Here is a 24,495-nt window from a genome sequence, read left to right on the forward strand (position 1 = left end):
ATTGTGTCTCCACAAGACTAGAGCTGAGTAAATTCAACAGCCAGTCCTGAAAAAGCATGCAGACGTGACTTTTAACTCGGAGTAAGGGGAGCTTACTTGATCATTCTGTTATCTTATTCAAGATTTGTTCAAAATGGTATCAAGTTTGATATCTTTTCCTGCTTGGCCAGGGCTTACTGGCCTGATTTTTGGCTGTGTTTTTTTTTTTTCAGAACTAGAATTAAAAATAGCCCCCACTGCCCTCTACACCTTAATGTTCCTCTCCTCTTCCCTCTTTAATTAATGAGCTACACCCTAATCTAGCTGTCAGACAGTATTTTCTACATTCTTCTTTCCATTTGTGAATCTCCCTCTTTGCCTGTACAGGCAGATCTATGTTGGTTTTTTTTTTTTTTCTTTTTCCATGCCCTGAAAATTCACCGATAACTACTTACTCTATTGTGTCTTTCTACCCTTAGTATTTATTCTACTACTTTTAATACTACACAGTCTAGGATTAACTTGTTGCATTTACACTAGTAAGAACCCTTAGTTATTTTACAATCTCTAGCAGTGCTAATTCCATTGATTGCATTTGGTGACGAACTGGAACCCATTACATTCACCCTTGTTGCACTTGGACTCACTGTGCTCCTGAACCTTATCCCCATTTCCCACCCATCCCCATTGCAACTGCATTTATACTTCCCTAAGCCAATCTACTTCATACCTACACCAATCAAACACATCACAATCACTCTATTTTGTCTTCCATATTATACATAGAAATATTGCATCATGCCACCTATATTTGGTCCTTCTCTCTTCCATCTATTTTTCTATCCCCCACCCCAATTTAAACAATACCTTAATTCATACTTCTAATCACAGCGTATTAAATTTTTCAAACCAGCTTTTTCTTTACTATAGCTACATTATGCTGCCCCGTCACTTTCTATTTCAACTTCTACCATCAGTTTTTGCCCATACCACATCCTATCAGAATCCATTGTTACCTGACCTCACTGTCACCCCCAAAACACTACACCATACCTCTAAATCATCAGCCTATCACCCTGCTTATAGCATCCAGCCTATACCCTATCACATACCATACTTTAAAGCTAAAACACTGCCAAAGCGAATAACAACTCAAAAACAAAAAAACACTGGCCCAGAGAAACAACTTTTTTAGCGCTTTCATCCCGTTTATTACAGAACTTCCTCAGAACAAACATCAATCACCACTCTACTTTTATATAAAAAAAATCATGACATAATTTCCCATACTTTCTTTAATTACAAATACTCTAAAGAAGAACCCACACTATACATTGATAATATAAAAGTGAAACATAAATATAAAAGCTATTTCACTACATGCGTCTGTTATTCAAACTTGATCTTGATGGTGATATACATGTTATTCCTTGACCCTGTCTATGCAATTGCAACTTTGTGACCTCAGCTGCCACTAGTACTCCTCTCGCAACCAATCAACATAATAGTCTACTACTGATGAACTTAAATCTTACCAGCATCTACAATAACCTATCACAGTCAGTGACATGTCTATATAGCCTCATAGAGCCCCGACATACTAACACCCGCAGAAGGTACTAAAAACAGGAAACCCCCCCCCCCACTCTAGGCCATCATTAAAAATGATAGACAACATAAGAAAGTTGTGGTGTGCCTATCATATACAAAGACAGCATTGGAATAATTTCCTACTTCATCACTCACGCTATCTTTCCCAATGCAGAAATTATCTCTCTCCTGCAAATTAGCAAACGCATATGCATCACTGCCATCAATATCCCTTCTGGAAATAACCTCCCATCACTGGAAGAAATCCTGACTGGATCTCTCATAACATCAACAAAGAAACCATCATCTTAGGTGACATTAATAGAAACTACCTACTTACCAACTCTAAATTTCCCCCTCTCTCCATCAGTTTGTTTTTAACCAAATTAACACTAATGCTACTAGAACAGACAAATGCAGTAATAGGGTGTTTACATTAGACTGGATCCTAGCCCCCACACACACTAACAGTATTAACACTGCTGGCTGCCTACCCAATGCAATTGGCGACCATCTACCAACCTTTGGCATGAGACAATGTAATCATGCACATAAACACATAATCTATAATAATGTGCGTACACTCACCTCCTACAGTAATGACACCCTTTTTAGCTACCTCAGCAAATGCAACTGGGATATCCTAAAATAATTATCCCAAGATTATGCCACAACTCACTTTAACAACACATTTAACAAACTATATCCCATTTATACCCAAACAAATCAAATCCATTCCCACCCATCCCATGGCTGTCAAGAGAAATTAGGCAACTTATACTAAACAGAGATAAAGCATAGAAGCAGTCTACTGCCAAAACAGCACAAAAATGGCAGTTTAGACAGGTTAGTAACCTTTCTAAACTAAAAATATGATCAGACAAAACTAATTTTTCAAGACAACTACCAACCGAACTCTAAGCTTTTCTGGAACACAATCAAAAGAGTAAAAAAGTAAATAAAATAATAAAGCAATTTGGATATCCAAAATGAGTAGAATGCTAATGCAGGATAGAGAAAAGGCATGGAAAGAACAGTAAAAATATAAAACGCCTCAATATGTTGAAAACTTCAGAATGCTTTGCAATCATACTAGAAAGCAAATCAATGAAGACAAAAAGCTATACTATAATAACTTTCAGAATCATAGTGAACATAATCCTAAAAAATTCTGGACAGCCATTAAAAAAAAATCTTGCATCTCAACCATAAATTCAACTCCGACCCCTCTCCCAATAAGTCATCACTCAAAACCACAATAAAGTTCAACTCGTATTTCATAGATAGTATAGCATCTCTAACCAAAGAATTCAAAACATCTACCACCAACCCTGCACAACAGCCACATATCACCACACCCACTTTCACCTTCATACTTGTGTCCACATCCTATATAAAACTACTTAGAACTCCAACCATGTTCTACTTCAGCTGATAACCTTCCAAGTACCTTAAAATACCAACCAATAGCATTGCCTATTCTGTCTCAATCCTTATAAATAGGTCAATCCAGCAATACCACATATCCATTCTCTGGAAAAGTCACACATTATCCCTCTGTACAAAAGATGAAATTCAGCAGACAGTTCTAACTTTAGACCTGTAACAATTTTATCCCCATTTCCAAAATACTTGAAAAATGTATTCAAAAGTAATTGCTAAACTATCTCTTACAGGAAGAACTCCTATCCCCTATGCAACATGATTTCTGTCTTTCCATACTTACCGTAGTACTAACACTGCACTTCTAACCTATTTAGATACTGTCAATAAAGCTAGAGATAATGGCAGACTAGTATCTTCCTTATCTATAGACTTGTCAAAAGCCTTCAACATAGTTTGTCACAGCAAACTTCTACTTATATCCTCATTAGGTCTCTCACCCTACCCTTCTGTGGTTCAAAAAGTACCTATCCAATAGCTATCAGTGAAATGGCACTCCAACTTCTCCCTGTACCAGTGATGGCGAACCTTTTGGGTTTGACGTGCCAAAAGCTCTTTGCACAAAATAATTCAGTGCACTTCACATGAGCAATGAATGCAAAAGCAGTGTCTTTGGTAACTTTGGTGTTGGTGATCACTGGTGTGTCACCAAAATGTGGCATGTGTCACCTTTGACATGTGTATCATAGGTTTGCCATCACTGCTCTATACCTTCCAGTCACAACAGGTGTACCGCAAGGCTCTGTCCTCGGTCCTACAACTGGCCTTCCTAATGCAGAGCACAGATGACTCTACACTCATTTGCACATCTCACATTGTGGCACACCTCAAAAAATTACTAAGGAAGCTTGAATAGCAACTGAAACATGGCCTCATAACTCATGCTCAACCCTAAAAAAAAAAAAACTACTGCTATTTTCTCGTAATCCCTCTCCCATGACAAAAAAAAAAACAAAAAACAAAATGTAAAGTCCTCTCAATAATTCAACAACTGAAGTCACTTCTCATAACAAATTATTAGAGACTATAGTGGACAATAAGCTTACATTCAACCTGCATATACAAAATTGTTTAAAGACAGTTCATCAAAAACTCTGGATGCTTTATAGAGACAAAAACTTTCTCACTTACACAACTATTTATTTATTTGTTTATTTTACATTTGTTGACTGGGATAATCCGACTCGATATATGTCCATTTTCAGCGTATACAGGTAGAAGAGCTCAGGTGACAGAATACAAAGTTTACACAAAAATTAGATACATAGTAAAATATAACACAGAGTCAAGCATATTTATAAGTTGGTTTAGTGATGCCCCTAGCAGGGACTCACAAGTTACATAGTTTGTCATATTAAAAACAAAATCATCAGATTACAAGAAACAGTTCTGAGTATTAAATGCTTACAATACTATCTAGGTACGATTATCATTTTCTAGCTTAATCAGGGTTGGTACAGGGACAAAGCTACACTTACCACTGTTTATCTCCTCCCTACACATCTTTATAGCACTCTCATCCTTACTAACCTTCAGGCATCACATAAATTAAAACTTGAACAATGCTATAACAAAGTAGCTAAAGCTGCAGCAAATACCCCTTTCAGAACCCACCACTGTATAATGCTAAAAGCCTAAATTGGTTAGTACTACCCCATCAACTAACATATACACAGCTTCTCACCGCCTATAAAATTATCCAGAATCCATCTCTGTCCAGCACTAAACAGTATTCTACACAACTATGTTCTCAATTGGTCATTATGATCCAATGACAAACTCCTGTCTGTACACAAATCAATTAAATCTGTTACGAGTTTTCTGTACTTGTACCATGTTGCTAAGGTCTGAAACTCCTTATCTCTATCAGGTCAATACTGTCTCACAACCTTCACATCCATTCTCAAAGATTTCCTACCCAAAAGCTGGCTGTGTTTTCTCAACACCAGGATAAACTAAATCACTAAATGTGAACAAATACCTCTTCATACTTTACATCTCCTTACACTCCCTTCTTCACTCACTTCTATCAATTTCTCTCTAAATATACCATGAGCTTGCTTTTCTCTCACTTCGTATTGCAATTCCTGGTTGTATTATACTAACTTACCTTTAATTTCTCTATAAATTGGCTAGAATTGTTCTAACTATTGTCATATAACTTGTATCTATTTTAACCAATCTTTTCCTATTATGACTAATTTGGTATAATTATTTAAACGGTAGTTATTTTTTCTATTTTTAAAAACTATAAAATTATTGTTCTTACAACGTTTTGTAATACTTTAAGCTTTTCTCTCTGGGCCTCCACTGAAAATGGAGTCCTACCTAGTCAAACTTTCCCCAGTAATCAAATGTTAATAAATAAATACTACACACAGGCTAAACTACCACTCCTTCACCAAATACCACTGACTACTCAGATTATACAACTACCCAATTCAATGCACATTTCATACATTTTATCTTCTCCCTACTTAACAACAGACCGACCTCCAGCTTCAATATTCAGTTCCAACTACCTGCTGACAACCATTGCAGATGCTATTATGTACCCTGTGTCTATACTCCTAAATCAATCCGTTATGGAAAGCTACTTCCCCTCCATCTGGAAAAAAAATCCCATATTATACCTCTATATAAAGGGGGAACATTCACTGACCTCTCGAATTTCTGACCTATAGCCATTCTATCTCCTGTGTCCAAAATAGAAATAGTAGAAAAATGCTTTCATTCCCACCTCTTAACCCATCTTCATAGCATTCTCTTTTCCAATACTCAGCGTGGTTTCTGACCTCCCCATCACACTACTACGGCTCTACTTAGTTTTTCCAAAATCATAATAGAAAAACTGGCAGTCTAGTATCCTCCGTCTTCTTAGACACGTCAAAAGCATTTGAAGCAGTTTCACACCAATGCCTGCTCCATGAACTATTCTGCCTAGGACTCTTCTGTTCATTCCTAAGCTGGTTCCACAGAGATTTTCATCAACAGACTCCAGGCTGTAAAATGGAAATGAGATGGTGTCACTTCTCAGCAATCTATTCTAGGCCCTTTGCTATTCAACATAGTCACTAATGATCTTCCCAAAGCTGCCAAAAAAGCCCCCATATCACAATATACTGATGATGCCACACTCACATCCTCTCCACCAAGTCTACCCCAACTCCACAAGATGACCAAAGACTCCTTTTCCTCAGTTAAGGGCTGACTAGATGAATACCAGCAACTTTTAAATATTGAAAAAAATTATGCTGTTTGTACAGAAATCTGTCAGCGCAGAAGCAATTCTTCATAATCATATCAACAAATAATAAATGAAATGGTTTCCAACACAAAACTTCTTGGTGTCATAATTGACTAACTTAAAATATGATCAACATATCAAGCCATCCAGAAAACTTATCAAAATTTGAGCTTCCTAAGCAGAAACAAACCTTTTCTCACAGACTACTCTAGGAATTCTTTATCAGCATCTTACCTTTGCCTCACCCCCTCTATGTAGCACTCATCCTGACTAATCTTTGCTCCACCTTAAAAATTAACTACAAGTTTCCTATAATACAATAGCTAAATTTTTATCCAGGTTACCAAACTGTTCACACCATTGCCTAACACTTGCACTGGCTCAGACTACCTAATTACCTTACCTACTCCCGACTGCTTACTGCTCACAAAATAATACACAAACCTGACACCTGTCCATCACTGAAAAGCATCACTAAACACTACTCCCCTACAAGGAATATCTAGTCACAGGACAACTATCTCCTATCCAGGATCAAGTCTCGTAACAGTGCAGGTGGCTCAATTAACTCAACCTATGTTGCTAAGCACTGAAACTCCATCCCACCCACCCTAAAACAAGACAGCATTGCTGCACATTTCAAGCACAAGCTAAAACAATTCCTAACTTCCTCATGGCTTCAGTTCTCTTCCATTACATGTCTATCAATTACTCTGAGTCTCGTCTCTTTTTTTCTTTTTCACCCTCATGCTGCTTTTTCAGCTAACCTATATCCGGAATCCTCTCCTAATACCCACCTGATCTACTTACCTAGCTACTGTTATCTCAACCTCTCTACTGACAACTTTTTCTACTTGTTTTTCTTGATTTCTGCTTATACCCTTCCACTTCCTCCTCTATTTTCTGTTCCTGCTGTAAAGACATTCAACCACATTTATGTCAATATACATACTGAACCTATGTGCATTATCATTTCTCCTGTATCTGAAGCTATTACGTTAACATGTCTTTGGCTTATGTTCGATAGTATAACTTCTAAAGTATATGATTAATGCATTTACTGTTTGTCTCAACCAAACACATAAAATCCATTTTTTCAAAGAACAGCAAAAAAAAAAACATTTTAAGAATTACTTTGTAGGTAATAAGTGACGGACTCAGAATCACATGGTAGGCAGATGAAGGTGAAAGGAATCAAAAGCTGTATCCTCAGCAAAGGAAGAGGCATGCTAAATTTCAGAACTCTAGTCCTCTGCATAGTCAGACTATTTCCATTTCTAAATTTCGCCTGCATTAATTGTGTGTTTATGTATCATATGTTAGTTCTTCTTCTACATCAGTTTGCTTTAAGTCTATATTTATAAACATGTTTCATCAATATTTACAAAACAGGCTTATATGCTTATGAAGATGTGGACCAATTATCTAGGAGAACCAGAGCTGGTCAAACCAAGAAAGGAGATTGTAGAAGTACTGGTTTGTAATATATAGAAAATAAGGAATTAAATGTAGATTAAAGAAACACAGTAAGTGCTGGTGTGTGTGTGTGTGTGTGTGTGTGTGTGTGTGTGTGTGTGTGTGTGTGTGTGTGTGTGTGTGTGTGTGTGTGTGTGGGGAGAGATGAAAGGGATTGTGGAAATCTGCTAATGGTCTTCATGGAATAAAATGGGAATAACGGGCATAGGGACAATAATGCTAGACATGGAAATGTTTCTGACTGTGCTAGGATGCCTTACTCTTCTGATCACTATTTTGTATGGGATAAAACCTTACCTTACAGACTCATCTAGAAAAAAAATATTGCAACAGCCTACTTATTTTCAAATCTTGTCTATGCTTCTCCAATTATCACTTTGGTCAGCTGCAAAAACTCAAGGAATGCTACAACAATGTGACTAAATTTGCAGCAAAATCTGCCATACAGAGCTCCACTCTATTGTCCTCAAACAATTAAGACTAGAATTACCCCATTCACTCATAGGCACACAAATGCTAACATTGTACAAAAATATCAATTCCCCATACAGATGTCCAAGTCTACATTATATTGTCCAACAATGCTCCCTAAGCGGAACTATTCTCACTGTAGCTACATCGGTTCTTACTATATTCAAATCCAACAGCACAGCTGATAACAATCTGTACTCGGATTTTATAATCCTAATACTATTTAAATCTGAGCTAACAAAAAATACAGACTAAACAAATGTCTATGCACTATTCTGGCTATATATAATTTACCCCAAACAACTTAGACAGTAGACTGCCATTTTACAGTGCAGTAAACCAGGGTTCTAATGCCATAGCCTGCTACCACATATTCTATGTTTAACAAAGTATTTGGAAAAAATACAACTAACACTTTTAACAAGCAATGATTCAGTCTTTGCCTCATCAACATACAATGTGAATCACTAATATTAATTTTTGAGGGTAAGGGGATGAGGAAACGAAGTAACTTATTATAATTAATAGAGAATTCTGGACTTGCTGGGATATTGATATTTATGGTAAGAAAGGCAAACTGTCCTCCATTTTATAAAATATATAAGTAAATAAATAATTGGCTGTAAGGCAGCTCATAAGACCAAGATAACTGAATTAGAATAAGGTCCTTATGTTGCAGGTACTGTTGTTGAGGTTAATTTTATAAGTAGGCTCTTATTTCTTCTATCAGCAATTAATATTATTTGTTTTTTTCAGGTCCCTCAACTTCAGACCTTAAACTCTTAATGGGCAAGGATAACTTCAGAGGAGGAAGAGGATTTGTTTTCTGAGGTAAAAGCTTTGCAGACTCAACCAAGCTTTGCAAGAACCAGAAAGAAAAACCTTGGTAGACATGAAGAAAAACACTACACTTCCAACACTCAACCTAAGACACGAGAGACATCAAGGAAGGACACTGAGTAACATCCTTGTCTTGATCCATTGACTCCCCCTCTGGCACAGATGACAGGCTCAGATAGTGAAGGCAATGACAGTTTAGAGGTAATTTTTAGGGAGTGGTAATGTGAGTAAACAGTCAGACAAAGAATACCTGTGGACTTTTTAGCAGCTCTACCAGATGAAGATAGACCCAGACTCTTTGATATGATTCTTGAGACCCAGACTTTGCTACACTTTGCTGTGAAGGAAAGGTTAGTTTGCTTTTTATTTGTTGTATTACTTTATTGCATTTTTCTATTTTGAATACTGTGATTTGTTTTATTTACATTGTGTTTTACTTGCATTATGCTTTTAACTGCATATTAAAACTTGAAAAGAGACCACAGCTCTGTCTCTTGTGAGTCAGGCAGAATTTTTTTCCTCACACTCCCACCCGGTTACTGTAGTGTTCTTAAACACCACTGTCTTTCTAGTTGCCTTCCCCTTATGTTATTTTGACCATATATCTCATTTCCTTTCTGGCTTGTGTGAGTAAGCACAAAATTATCATTTTGTGAAATCACTCCCCTTCAACTATTTAAATTTATTGGCCATCCTACTGTATTCCATAGTACCAGAATACAAAAGTGACCACCCCCTTTCAATCTATTTTGCTGTTTTAAAAATAGTGACTCTCCACTAAAACTTAACTTTTTAGATAGGTAAAACTTAAGTTACCTACTTTCACATCTAACTCATGTAGTGCACACTGCAGTGTTTAGGATAAACCATTTTCTCATCTTATCCTTAAGCATCCCTGTGACTAGCACTTGCTTTAAAACCTGCTTGGAAGTACTAGGAAGTCTTAAACTGATACAAACGCTCAACTCTCCTTGTTAATAAGGAGAAATTAATCATAGGCACTAAACAGCCTGTAATTGCAAAGTACCTTGCTAATTGCTAAGGTAAGGGCAAACAACTCTTGTATTTTACAAAAAAAAAAGCACCAAACCAGGCATGTCCAAGGGTCAGATTCCGATGATTTATCCTGTCCACCTGGTGAATCTGGGCATACAGGGGCAATGCAGCAATTGCCTCATGTACACAGACAACCCTCTCCTCCTACCACCCAAAACTGCAACCTGAGAGATGCACTTACATAGCCAGACTGGAAGCAAAGCTCTCTCCACCCAAGATTGTGCTAGACAGTCAAGAGGAAAAGGTTAACACCCACACTACACCTCATGTAACACATAGCCCTTCTAAACCCACACACCCAACACCCACACATAGCAACATTTAAACCCACATATGTGGAGGCCCTTAACAGTAACCTGCCCAAGCAACAAGGACAGCTGAAGCTGAAATGCAAACAAACACCAATCACAACCAGTGTCACATAGCTCACAACACCAGTGTGCCACCCAACAACAGCCCCTAAGGCAAGACAACGTACCCAACACTTTAGTCATAGGTGACTCTATAGTCAGGCACACTGATGTCCCACTCACCAGGCTGAACAAGGAGAAAATTAAAGTCAGCTGCCTGTTGGGTGCCAGTATCCACCACATAATGCATGCACTCAAGTCACTCCACAACAAGTACAAATATGACTATGTCATTGTCCATGTTGGAGTGAATGACTTGAGACCTACCTCCCTGGACTACATGAAAAGAGACATGGAAGAGCTCTCAGATCATGTGGCCCAGGCAGGTATGACCCTAGCCCTGAGTAGCATCCTGCCTTCGCTCAGAATGATACCACAGTATAAGGACAAAATTATTGACTTCAACAATTGACTAAGCTTCTGGTGTCGTTCAAAGGGGATCCAGTATCTGTCTGTTTGGGACAACATGATCGATAGACCATGATGCTTTGCCAGAGATGGTCTGCACCTGTCACCCCCTGGGATTCAGGTTACTGGCTAAGGCTCTTGCCATCTCTATAGTGCCTTTTTTAGGCAAAGTTCAAAGGACAAAACTACACCATAGCAGGTACAAGCATGCAAAATCTGAAGGTAATGCTACTCAGTGTTAGAAGTCTAAACCTCAAAATGCACTCTCGAGGCACTCCTAAAAATGGAGAACATCGATATCTGTGCAGTAACTGAGACCTGGTTCAAGGCTCCAGAGAGCACCCCTGCAATACCAGACTACAACTCTTACCACACTTCGGCCACCAAACCAGGACCAAAACACTAAAGGTGGAGGAGTGTCCATATTCACCAAGGATATTCACAACACCAGGCTAGTTGCCCAACACAATGTGTCTGAAATTCTCCAGGTGCAACTAACACTAGCTAAGACTGCAATCCAAATTGTAGCTTGCTACAGATCCCCCACCATGCCCCAAGATTCTCACTACATCTTTCCAAACATACTGGGTGATTTCAACTAACCTACCATTAACTGGGAAAACTACTTGTATACCAACACCTTTGCCCAACGGTTCTTAGAATTCATAAATTCCAACGCCCTGGATCAACTAATCCTTAGTCTTATCAGGGGCTCCAGTATCCTAGACCTGGTCATTACCAACATGGGGAAATCGATGCTCCACACCTATGGTCACCCCCTCATTGGCCATAAGCTAATCACCCTTGACATCCACATCCCACCCCCACTGCCCCAGTAAGGAAACGTCTGTAAAAAACTTCTCCAAAGCCAACTTCATGCTACTCAAGTCAGAAGTGACAAACTTCATGACACCCATGCAGATGGGAACTGAAAGTTCGACTGCTGAATCCTACACTAAGGCACTGTACGAGCATATCCACTCCTGCATGAATCGTGCCATCCCCAATAGAACCAAGACACTCTCCTCCAAAAAAAAAAAGGAAGCCAATCTGGTGGTCCCTTGTCATAAACAAACTTTACAACAAAAGGAAGAAACTGTTGCAGAAAAGAAGAAAATCCCAGGATGCAAAAAAACTCCCTTACCAGCCTCAGTAAGAAACTGAGATCCCTCAAAAAATCCACCAAAGCTAGTTACGAAAATAAAATTGCCAAAGATTCCAAAGACAACTACAAGGCATTCTATAGCTATGTCAAGAATCTAAATGGCAATGCTCACATCTGCTCTGAGATACAACAGAATGGCATTAAATATACTGATCCGAAGGATATTGCCAATATCCTGGCAGATCGATTTGATGCAAACTTGACTCACCCCCTAAAGGGCTCACCTCAATACTGACAGATTGCCAAATTCCGGTAATAATGGCCATACAGGTAAAAAACGCACTCTCCCAAGCTAAGAATACAGCATCCATGGGACCAGACGACATCCCAGGCTGTGTACTACAAGAACTGGCACCTCCCCAAATGTCATGTTTAATCATAGCCTCACCTCAGGCTTTATGCCCACTGAGTGGCGCACAGCTACAGTTATCCCACTCCACAAGGGGGATCCACCTTGGATCCTGGGAACTACTGCCCCATCAGTCTGACGAGCCTGATCTGCAAGGCCATGGAACGTATTATCATGGAACTTATAAGCAAATACACTGGCCACCTTCAAACACTGGACCCCATGCAAGTTTGGGTTCATGAAGGGCCGATATTGTCTCCTGAACTTCTTCAAATCAGTCTCCAGAGCCGTGGACAAGGGTAAGGTGGTAAACACAGCCTATCTGGACCTCGCCATGGCCTTCGACACCATCCCCCACTCTGAAATCATATATAAACTTACTAAGCTGGGCATTAATCCCTACGTCACTCGATGCGTTGCCAACTGGCTTACTGACAGAACCCACACTGTAAAAGTAGACGACTCCAAAGCCAGCTCCAGACAAGTGACAAGTGGAGTACGTCAGGGTTCAGTCCTGGGACCGCTCTTGTTTGGCATCTACTTCTCTGAAGTACAGGCCAACACTAAGGGACTCTGGCTAACAAAGTTCGCAGATGACTGCAAACTGGGAGCCATTATTGAATCCCCAAATGATGTGGCTATTCTGCAAAAGGGCCTTACAGAAACAGATGCTTGGTGCCAAACAAACAAACACCAATCACAACCAGTGTCATGGGCTCAAGCTCAATGCCAAGTAGTTATTTCCTTTGGGAAAAAACATGTACGCATGAATTACCACATAGGTGGCAGTACACTAAACACTGAAAGTGTGATAGACTTAGGGACACAGGTAGACAGTGGTCTCACCTTCAATAACCACATCACCACAGCAGTCGGGGAATCCTATGTGGCACACCTCATACTAAGGGCTTTTCATCCAGAAAAAAGGAGGTCATTGTCCAGTGTACTCCCTCATTAGACCCATTATAGAATACAATACCCCGTTTGGTATGCACCTCTCAAGACATCTGCAACAACTGGAAAGGCCGCAGAAATAACTCACTAAAAGAATCACAGGCCTAAAGCAGATGCCCTATGCTGACCATCTAAAAAAACTCCACCTATACTCTGTCGCATATCATCTGCTCAGAGGCGATCTCTGCTTAACATGCAAGGCCATGTTAAACCCAGAGCTGTTGGACATACTACACTTAAAGAAATACCAATCCCTCAGAGATGCACGCTCCAAGGATCTAAACCTTGTCATCACAATGAACAAAACATGCTGGAGGGATAGGTTCCTGATCCATAGACTCCCCATACTCTGGAATAGACTGCCCATACATGTCAAGCAGAGCACCTCCTTGGCTGTCTTCAAAAAGAACCTTGATTAGATGGGAAATAGGAAATTCACCCCAGGGATCATGTCAGTCGCCCTGCTAGACAGGGGGTCTAGGGAAGTAAATACTGTGGAAAGAGCCAGGGAATTGTTATGGCTAGGCTTGTATTATAGGCTCTAGGGCCAATAGCCTAGTACTAACCTATGAACATATGAGAGAGGTTTTTGGAGCAATCCAAGGCATGTTAAGGGGGACTGACAATGTTTCACCACAGGGACCAGTAGGAGGGGAACATGAGGATAAAGTTGACAATTCACCGGCATCAAGGTCCAATAATCAGTATTGGCTGGACTTCAAAAAGTACAATCAAGGATAGTAGAATTCCTCACTCCCATGAGTTCACATGGGTCCAGTCAAGGTTGAATTGTAAAGGAAGGCATTACACCAGGGTCACATATCTGAGCACACGTTCCCATGTCCATCAAATATAAGATCCTTAGAGGGATTATGGTGAGGTGTTCAATTTAAAATATGCTTATAATGTACAATGTCTTTTGGAGGCAGACAAGATTGGGTCCAAGGGTCTGGCTACCTTAGGGTTGAATGCATCTACAAAAGCAGTAGTGAAGAACTAGGATAATTGAGAGGCTGATTTTTCATTGTTTATGGCACTTATAATTGAGAAAGAACCTCATAAAGCCTTACCATTATTAACCTAATTTTAACAGTTTTGGAACCTCACCGCATTAGAGATGGATCATCATGGAGTTGATATGACCAGTACTTTAGAATGCTGAAAGTTGTGGAAAAATCTTTATGTTGGGAAGAGCAACATTCAGACATGCGGCTTAGTGTCAAGCAAGATAAACCTTCTCCTACAAACTCAAACCTTGCAACAGGCACTCAACCTTAGAACAAATTTTGCACTGCCTTTAATAGTGGCAAATACACTTGGCCAGCATGTAGTTTTACACACTTGCATCTCGTAGGTTAATAGGCTCATAGATTCATAGTATATATTAGGCTAATGGCCCCCAGGACCTTTATAAGCCTAGCTATGTGACCCAACCCAATTGTATCATGGGTGTTTATTAGGAAGGGTGTGCTAGTTAGAACATTTTTGGAGGTTATGTGGAGAGTATGTTAGTTTGGACATTGATGTCTGCATCTGTCTGTCAGAGACATGGGGTCTGGAGCTGGGGATAATTTCCAGTTTCCCATCCATTGCTCAATATTATGCTTAAACAGGGTTAGAGATGGACTCTGATTCACATGGCTAGGCTGCCTGTTCCAAGGCATGGGGATTCTCTGAGACACTTCTCTGTCTTGCCAACATGTCTTATTTATGTCACAAGCAAAATTTAAATCCTTGGATCTAGTGCTTCTGATGCCATTCATTTTGTGAATGTGCAAAAGGTCCATCAGAGTTGGACCTGAGGATGCCATCTATGCCAGGCATAGACTGCCTCTCAGTAACTTGTAGGAGACTGAATATAGAGATAGGACTTTAAGGTGATCTGTTTAGGATGATGTGTTTATACTCTACAGACTCCTGGTAAGGAACCCTTGTGGGTGTTCAACTGTTGCATATGTTTAGTTAGGCACATGCCAAAGGAGACAGTATACTCAATGATAGGTCTGATAAGGGCCAATTAAAGTGGTGCTATGACTTCCTTGGACCTGGATGCTATGCATTTACTTATAAGGTGGATAACATAGAATTATTTTCTTACTACCTTGACTACATGTTGGTCAAAGGCCAGATTATATCTACATGTGTTCCCAGATACCTGTCTACTGGTTCAACTCTTACAGGTGTCTTATAGATGGCATAGTTAGTCTGGATGACAGTTTTCCCAAATGGCACTATAGTTCATTTCTTGGCATTGGGTTTTAATTCATAACTTTACCATCAGTCATTTGACTCTGTTAAACCCTCTTGTAAGATGCTTGTGTAATGGGGGAATTCTATCATAGCTCCCAATTTGCAGTCATCTGTGAACTTGGTCAGCCAAACTCCCTTGATATTATACTTTACTTCCAAGAAGTCAATGCCAAGCAGGAACATCATGGTTCCTTTATGTATACCACTTCTGACGGGTCTCTTAATGGAGGTGATCTACTCACTCCTGACTTTCTGGGTCCTGTCTGTGAGCCAGCTGACAATTCAGTGAGATGTGTAGGGGTTTATGCTCAGTTCAGTGAGTTTGTCCACTACACCCTAGCTGGGTATTGTGCTGAATGCCTCAGCTAGGTCCAGGTAGGTGGGGTAGGCAGTATACACTGTTTTCCCCTCATCCATTGTCCTGGTGACCTTCTCAGGGAAGTTCACCAAGTTTAGAAGGCATGACCTTTTCTTGACAAATCCTAACCGAGTTGAGTCTAGTGCCTGAAAGTTTATTATGTGTTTGTTGATCATTTCCATGATAATTCATTCCATGGCTTTGCATATTTGACTAGTCAGGCTAATAGGTCTGTAGTTTCCAGGGTCAGTTGGTGGTCTACCCTTGTGAAGTGGGATAACCATTGTAGTCCTCCATTCTCTTGGTACAGAATCTGTTTTAAGCCTATAGTTGAAAATTGACTCAAGTGGTCCTGATAGGTTATTTTTCAAGGTATGTATAAGGCATCCCGCAATATTCTCAGGATCCAGTGAGGCTGTGTTTTTGGCCTTAGTGAGCACCACCAGGACCTATTCCCTGTTAATAGTTGGGGAGGGTATGCTAGTAGGCATTTCATGAGGGGAGGCAGGGGGAGTAGGGGATGAAGTTTGAGCTGAATTTGTCAGCCAGCAAATTTGCTATGTTGCTCTGCTCAGTGAAGGAGGCATCATTGACCAACAGTTTGGCATACTGGTGTGTGCTGCCTTGAGGTTTTGGATATAGCTGTTGAAGGCCTTATGGTTGTCTTTAGCCTGAGGCTATCTTGACCTCATAATGGCCCTTGTTGGACTTAATTAGTCCCCTTATCTTCCTGTTTACTTTAATTACAGAGCTCCTATCATTATGGGAGTTGCTTTTTCTGATTTTAGCCATGATATTTTTACTTTTGCTCTATACATATAAGGTCAGGATTCCATCAGTGTGATTTGTTTTTAAAGTTTGTTTTGGGCGTAGTTCTAGTTGGTTCAGCAACCTCTATCCAGACATTTACATGGTTGTACTGGGTTTCTGTGAACAATTCTGTGTAGGTTGCTGTGAATTTGGGGTTGGCAGAGGCACTGAATTTTGAAAAGCTGGTGCCGAATTTTGAAAAACTATCACTTAATGCAAATAGTTTGCATTGGAATAGCACCCAGCTGTTACAGGGTTTTCTGGGTTACCAAACTGATTTTTATTTCAAAGGAGATAGCTTTGTAGTCTAACCTCACCAGTGAGGATATGCCAATGGGCGGGAGGAGGGTAAACAACTCTCCCATATTGGTGACTGCCAGGTCCAGTTTGTTTGAACCTCTGGTGGGTATGCGCACTATTTGGACAAGAGTATTTCATAGGTTCATAGGAGGGTACTAGGCTATTGGCCCTAGGGCCTATATAAGCCTAGCCAAAAATGTATCCTGGCTTTCACCACCCAAGAAAATTATTTTCCTGTGTCCCTGTCAAGCAGAGCCACAGAAGTGATCCCCGGGGTGAATTTCCTATCTCCCATCCAGTCAAGATTTTTCTTGAAGAGTGCTAATGAGGAGCTCTGACATAGATAGGTAGTCTGTTCCAGAGTATGGGAAGTCTCTGGGACAGGAATCTATCCCTCCAGCATGTTCTGTTTATTGTGATGATAAGGTTTGGGTCCCTAGAGCGTGTAGCCCAGAGGGATTGGGATTTATTTAAGTGGAGCATGTCCAACAGCTAGGCAGAGATTGCCTCTGAGTAGGCGATATGCGATGGAGTAAAGCTGGAGTTTTATTGAGACGTTCCGCATAAGGCATCTGTTTGAGGCCAGTAATCCTCTTTGTGAGGTATTTCTGTGGCCTTTCCAGTTGTTGTAGATGTCTTGTGAGGTACATACCAAAAGGAGAGTTGTACTCTATAATGGATTTAATGAGTGATGAGTAGAGGGGAACAATGACCTCTTTTTTTTCTGGATGAGAAAACTTTTGTGATGAGGTGAGCCATGTAGAATTTCCTGACCACTGTGGCAATGTGATTATCAAAGGAGAGACTACTGTCCACCTGTGTCCCAAGGTCTGTTATCACATTTTCAGCATTAAGTAGACTACCAGCTATGTGGTAGTTCATGGGTACAGAGTTTTTACCAAAGGGGATGACAATACACTTTTTGGCATTGAGCTTCAGGCCATGGCTTTGACACCTAGCACTGAACCTATCTGCCAGGATGTTGGCAATATCAGTTGGTTCTGTATATTTAGTGCCATTGTGCTGTAACTCAGATCAGATCTGAGTGTTGCCATTGAGATTCTTGACATAGCTATAGAATGCTTTGTGGTTGTCTTTAGTCAGTGAGGCCCTTTTGTAGTATGTCCACATCGTTAGGAGTTTTGATTATGGCTCCTAGGTTGCAGTCATCTGCAAACTTTGTTAGCCAAAGACCTTCTGTGTTAGCCTGTACTTCAGAGAAGTAGATACCAAACAGGAGAGGACCCAGGACTGAACCCTGTGGTACTCCACTTGTCACTGGTCTGAAGTCGGATTTGGAGTCTGCTACTTTCACAGTGTGGGTTCTGTCCATGAGCCAGTTGGCAACCCATCTTGTGACATAGTGATTTATACCTAGTTTAGTGAGCTTATCTATAATTCCAGAGTGCGGGATGGTGTAGAAAGCCTTGGCGAGATCTAGATAAGCTGTGTGAACCACCTTACCCTCATCTATGGCTTTGGTGACTGATTCAAAGAAGTCAGTCAGGTTTAGGAGACATGATCTGCCTTTTACAAATCCGAACTGGGTAGGGTCCAGAGTTTGGAGATTACCAATGTCTTTGTTTGAGTTCCATGATGCTACGTTCCATGGCCTTGCAGACCAGGCTCATCAGGCTAATGGAGCAGTAGTTCCCGAGGTCCATCGTGGTTCCCCCTTTGTGGAGTGGGATAACCATCGCAGTGTGCCATTCAGTGGGCACAAAGTCTGAGGTGAGGCTATGACTAAACATGGTACTTAGGTAGGGTGCCAGTTCATTCTGTAGTTCATTTAGAATGCAGCCTGGGATATTGTCAGGTCCCATGGATGCTGTGTTCTTGGCTTTGGAAAGTGTTTTTTACCTGTGCAATCGTGATTACAGGAACTTTGCATTCTTCCGGTATAGAGATGGGCCCTCTAGGGGGTGAGATGGGGGTAGAGCTAGCACTGAACCTATCTGCCAGGATGTTGGCAATATCAGTTGGTTCTGTATACCTAGTGCCATTATGCTGTAACTCAGAGCAGATCTGAGTGTTGCCATTGAGATTCTTGACATAGCTATAGAATGCTTTGTGGTTGTCTTTAGAGTCAGTGGCAATTTTGTTTTCATAACTAGCTTTGGAGGATTTTGAGGGATCTCAGCTTCTGAGGTTGACCAGGGTGTTCCTCCAGTCATGGGCTTTTACTCTTTTTTGCAACAGTTTCTTTCTTCTGTTGTAGAGTTTATTTATAGCAGAGGACCACCAGATCGGCTTCCTTTTTTTTTTTTTTGGAGGATGGCATCTTCGTTATATTAGGGATAGCATGATCCATGCACACGTGTAAGTGCTTATACAGTGCATTTGTGTAGGATTCAGCAGTCGTAACTCTATTGTCCGTCTGCATGGGTGTCATGAAGTTTGCCACTTCTGGCTTAAGAAGTGTGAAGTTGGCTTTGGAGAAGTTTTTTATGGTGGTTTCCCTAATTGGGGTATTTGCGTTAAAGTCCAGGAATCATTGAGCCTGCAAGTATGAGGTAGTGTATGTTTCCCAGTCTCTAGAGGGGTAGTTAGTCTCACATGACTAGGGTATTTGGTTTAATGGTGAGTGCCTCCAGTAGGTGTAGGTATAAGTTATGGGATTCTAGGGACATAGAGGCTTGCTAGGATATGATATGGGACTTTATCTATGGTGATGTACACATAGATAAATTCCAGGACATCATCCTCTTTAACCAACATAGAGTTATAGTTGTTGTTAATACAGGTTGAGACTCTGCTACCTTTTGTCCTGGTCTGTGCAGCTGATGGTCTAAATGTGTGGAAGACACTGAAGCCTTGCACCGCCAGAGTACTTTCTGTGGATTTAAACATATCTCGGTAACAGCATAGATGTCTATACTCTCCAGAGTGAGGAGAGCTTGTAGGGTGTGAAGTTTCTTATTTAGGCTTCTAACTTTGAGCAGTGGCACCTTATGTTTATCTGGGTTCCATTTGATATGTCAGTAGGTTTGCCCCTTTGGCATTGCTTAAAAATGCCGTGAGGAGGAGGAGGATAACGTCTTAGCCAACATTAGGACATCAAAGCAAGGTGGTCTTTTAACTACTTCCTCCCATACTGACAAATATTGAATCCCATTGGAAAGACACCAGAAACTAGGCCATTTATTGAAGTCAATCATCTTTGGTTCATACTGCTGCATTACCCTTGGTGATGATAGAATGCTACTCAATGCAAGGCACATACCTGCCCGATAAACATATTCAGAGAGAGCAACAATGTCTCCCTTCTTATAGTCAAGGAAAGTACATCTTGGGTCATTAATACTCACATGGACTATGAAAGAATCATATTGGTGTCTGTGTTTTAGTAATGTGAGTGCATGTGTAACTTGAGATATCCTGGTCCCAGATAAGCAACTAACTGTTATCTTCACCTTGTTCAGTCTGGTGAGTGAGGCATCTGCGTGTATTACAATGCAGTCCCCTATGACAAAAGTCCTGGGCATACCTCTCAACCTGGAAACATCAAAAATATGGACAAAGGCCCACAGAAATAGGTACAAATCTGTACTCTAACATACAATTTGCATACACAATTATGTAACCCTACCCACTCTGATGGAATTGTGGGATGCCACCTTTTAAATGCAAACTGAACAGACAATGTTATAATTAAACACAAAATAAACAGAACAGTGTTTTATTTATATTAATATTTGAACTTGTATCAAATTTTGAACTTGTGCAAAACTAAAATACAATTTTCTTTTATAAAAATAAAATTAACTGTGCAAAGTCTGCACATCAGCCTTCAACATTAATATAAATGACAAAATACAACCAGCACAAAACTGTTAAATCTGAACTTGTATAAAACTAAAATACAATTCTCTTATATAAAAATAAAATTAACTACTATTGCAGTTTCTTATTCATTATGCTATGCTATTATTAATCACCACCAACACTCCATGATTGTCTGTGAGATACAAAATTATGCATTGCATCAAAAGTCACTACTGGGTAAACTGAAATTAAAATCAGCAGAAGGCACAGATACAACTCCGTAAAATTAATGTAGTTATAGGACTGCAGATATTATAGTTATACCTCTCACTGTCATAGAGCTTAGAACAAGAAATCTGGACAAAGCCACAAATAATGGCGGACCAAACAAAGGTACAGAAATAGTGACACTTTTTAAATACTGCTCTTCCAAACTTAGACTGTTGATAGACTAATAGATTTTGCATGGCATGAATTTTCTGAAGGATTAAGTCTGAAAATCAAATGTCTGCTGCCTGCCATTATTTTCTGAGTTCAGTCCTCAAAGATCTGTCACTGCCAGTAATTTGCCAGAAATCTACAATTTTATGAGAAATGGACAAATAGCAAAAAGCCAAAAGCTTAATTCCCTTCAGTAGTTTCAAGCATGCACAAGAACCAAAATGAATCATGTCCCCCAGACCCCAATGCATCCCTTAGCAGCATGTCTTGATGTACAAGCACTAAAATAAAACATTTTCCCCACCCCAGCAATCAATCCATTCCCTTCAGTAGTTTCAAGTATTTACATTGCACAAGCACCAAAATGAAACATACTCTGTCTGGACTGGGACTTTGGCACTTTGCAGTTTTGCTGTCCATGAACTGACATGAAGACTGCAAGACCAGTGCTACATGATTAAGCAAACTCCACCCCCTCCCAAGTATTGATATACAATTTTTATTTTGGTCAGAAATGCTGTTTTCCTTACATGTATAAGTTAACAATGTCTCATGAAAATGGTATTCTATATATTACCCAACATTGTTATATAACTTATCCTTTGCATGAAATTTCAGCACCCCAAAAGATAATGTGAAAAACCAAGAACACTTGTGCATGTGAGTTTGCATGCCTGTTTTATGCCAGAGTAAGAGGAGAATGTCATCACCACTGCTATAATATTATAACAGACTTTCAGGATGACAAAAAATGTGGAGGCTAAGGAGGAAAAAATGTTACTACTACACAGTACAACAACACAGACACATTGTCATCATAACTCTCAACCTCTGAGCACAACAAATCTGAAAAAAAGAAATGTTGTACAAAGCCCAAAATTAGGGACAGATTTTAAATATTGCTCTTGTAAACTTAGAGAGATATAAAAGGTCTTGTGTTACTAAGTTAGCATGCATTTTCTGAACGATATGAAGTCTGAAACGGAAATGCTTATTATACTGGTCCAGTCTGTCTGTAAAATCAGAAGTGTCTGAGCTTTATTTTTCTCATGTATTTTTGTGCCTTGTTTCAACAATAAACTAACTTCTTACACAGTCTCATTACCCACACTTCTTGTCCATAAAACTGTTAAACTAGTACCTTCTTCAGATATTTAGAAGGTAACAAGCAGTGATCAATGTGTTTTTTTTTCTAGGAGAAATGCATACATGAATATACACAAATCTTACTATTTTATATAAAAAGCAATGAGTTAAATCAGTTACAGCTGCTTCTCACATTGAAACATGGGGATGTTCAGTTCAGTAACCAAAACATCAAGTATGTCTCATGAATTATCACTGGGTTACTGGCTAGAAAATTCCTTTTTACGTGTATGTAATACGAGTTTAATGTGGGGACAATGATCGAGTTTAGCAGGTACAGAAGTGGTTCCTTCCTGTTCACCTGTTAAGGTCCTGCAGACTTTTCTATTACTTTGTACCGCTAAACTGTGATCTGATGCTAAACAGGGACCTGTTCTCTGAATGTAAAACCATGCCAAATTGCCAGTCTAAAAATAAGAATTCGCTATGCACCCCTTTTAAATGTAGGTGTTACAAAACGTACTTTAACATACAATAGACACTGCAGCCCCCTTAACTTGTAAATTTCATGTGTAGACAGGAAAGCTTCAGTTTGACCATGTATTTTAACAGTTCCACAGAAAGAAGAGGGAGAGAAATATACCCTCACAGAGGCAACAGCCAGGCAAGATTTATTTTGTCGTAACACTCTCATCTATAAAGCGGTCACATGAGCATTTTTCTGTTAGAACATCTGTGGCAATGTGTGAGCATGCTGGTTTTAAATGAACAGTTGGTGGGGCTTGTTAGTGCCCCTAGCCCTTTGAGACTTCAAATAACCACTGAAATAGATACACAATTAAACTATAATGTGACAAATGGTTAGGAGAAAGACATGTGGATTTGTGGAACTATACAGATTTAAAATGCTATGTAATATGCAGTCTTATAGCTATGTGCTCTCCTAAAGAACACTAACTCCATTAACATTAGCGGCTTCACATGTAAATAAAAATGTTTTAGCATTTGCTCAAGCATGCCTCTAATACTTTACTTTCTCAAGTTCAGTTCAGAATCTTAGAGAACCAGTTTGACTCGACGACTGCTGCTGCTTGCCATGGCTGCTCAGGTGTTGCACTCATAATGATGATGAGCCTTCGGGCTTCCTTGTTCCTTCCTTGGCCTTGCTCTGATTAAATTAAAACAAAAACACACTATACAGCTGCCCAGTGCTCTCAATCGACCAGTCCTCCATCAGTTGGTTCATGATGACTCTTAATGCTGCTGCTGCAACTGCAAACACATTGCCATCTTGCTGATTTGCCATACGGAAGGATAAACACAAGAAGAGTAACAGTACACACCCCCTCAAGCCCAGCCAAATTCCAACAGGCTAGCAGTCTGCTCTGAAGCTGACTTTGTTGTGCATGTCCTGTATCCGATGACATCAGCAAAATTTCACAAAAAAGAAAAAATTAAAAAATAAAACCCAGCAAATTCGGGAATTAAGGGGGCCACTCAGAAATTTGTGGCACCCCATTATTTTTACCTCAAAACCAGTAAATACCGAGGAATTCAGTATGGTTGAGAGGTATGGTCCTGGGTAATGTATTTACTTGCCATATGGGATTTGCTGTTAGGGCTACTTTGGGTGGAGGCATATGCATGGTGTTTGGTGCTGCTTTTGGTGTGAGCTTTAGAGGTTGCTGAGGATAGGCGTTACTAATGATAGGCTTAAGAGGTCTTTGAGGTTGGTACGATTGCCTTTTAGTTCCTCAGCATAAGTTAGTCTATGTGTGTGCTATAGACACTATTTGTGGTGGATGTAGTGTATGTGTTCTTGAAAACCTTATTTGTATGTGACTTTTTTGCCTTCAGTGAAATTGTGTATGTGCATCTCTTGCATAATGTGTCTGATTCTTTAAGGATTAAATTGTTGCCTCTGAACATGAGACAATTGCTACATTGTCTCAGAATGCCCATATCTACTAAGCTGGCTGCAGAGATATTTAGAAATTGCATATCTATGTTGTCCATGTGTATTTGGGTGGACTACTGTAGGTTGTGGACTGGGTTATACAAATATCTCCTGGAGTGGTCTCTGGGATTTGGCACTAC

This window comes from Protopterus annectens, chromosome 10.part0 (genome assembly GCF_019279795.1).
Source record: "Protopterus annectens isolate FY-2018-M chromosome 10.part0, PAN1.0, whole genome shotgun sequence".
In the NCBI taxonomy this organism is placed as follows: domain Eukaryota; kingdom Metazoa; phylum Chordata; order Ceratodontiformes; family Protopteridae; genus Protopterus; species Protopterus annectens.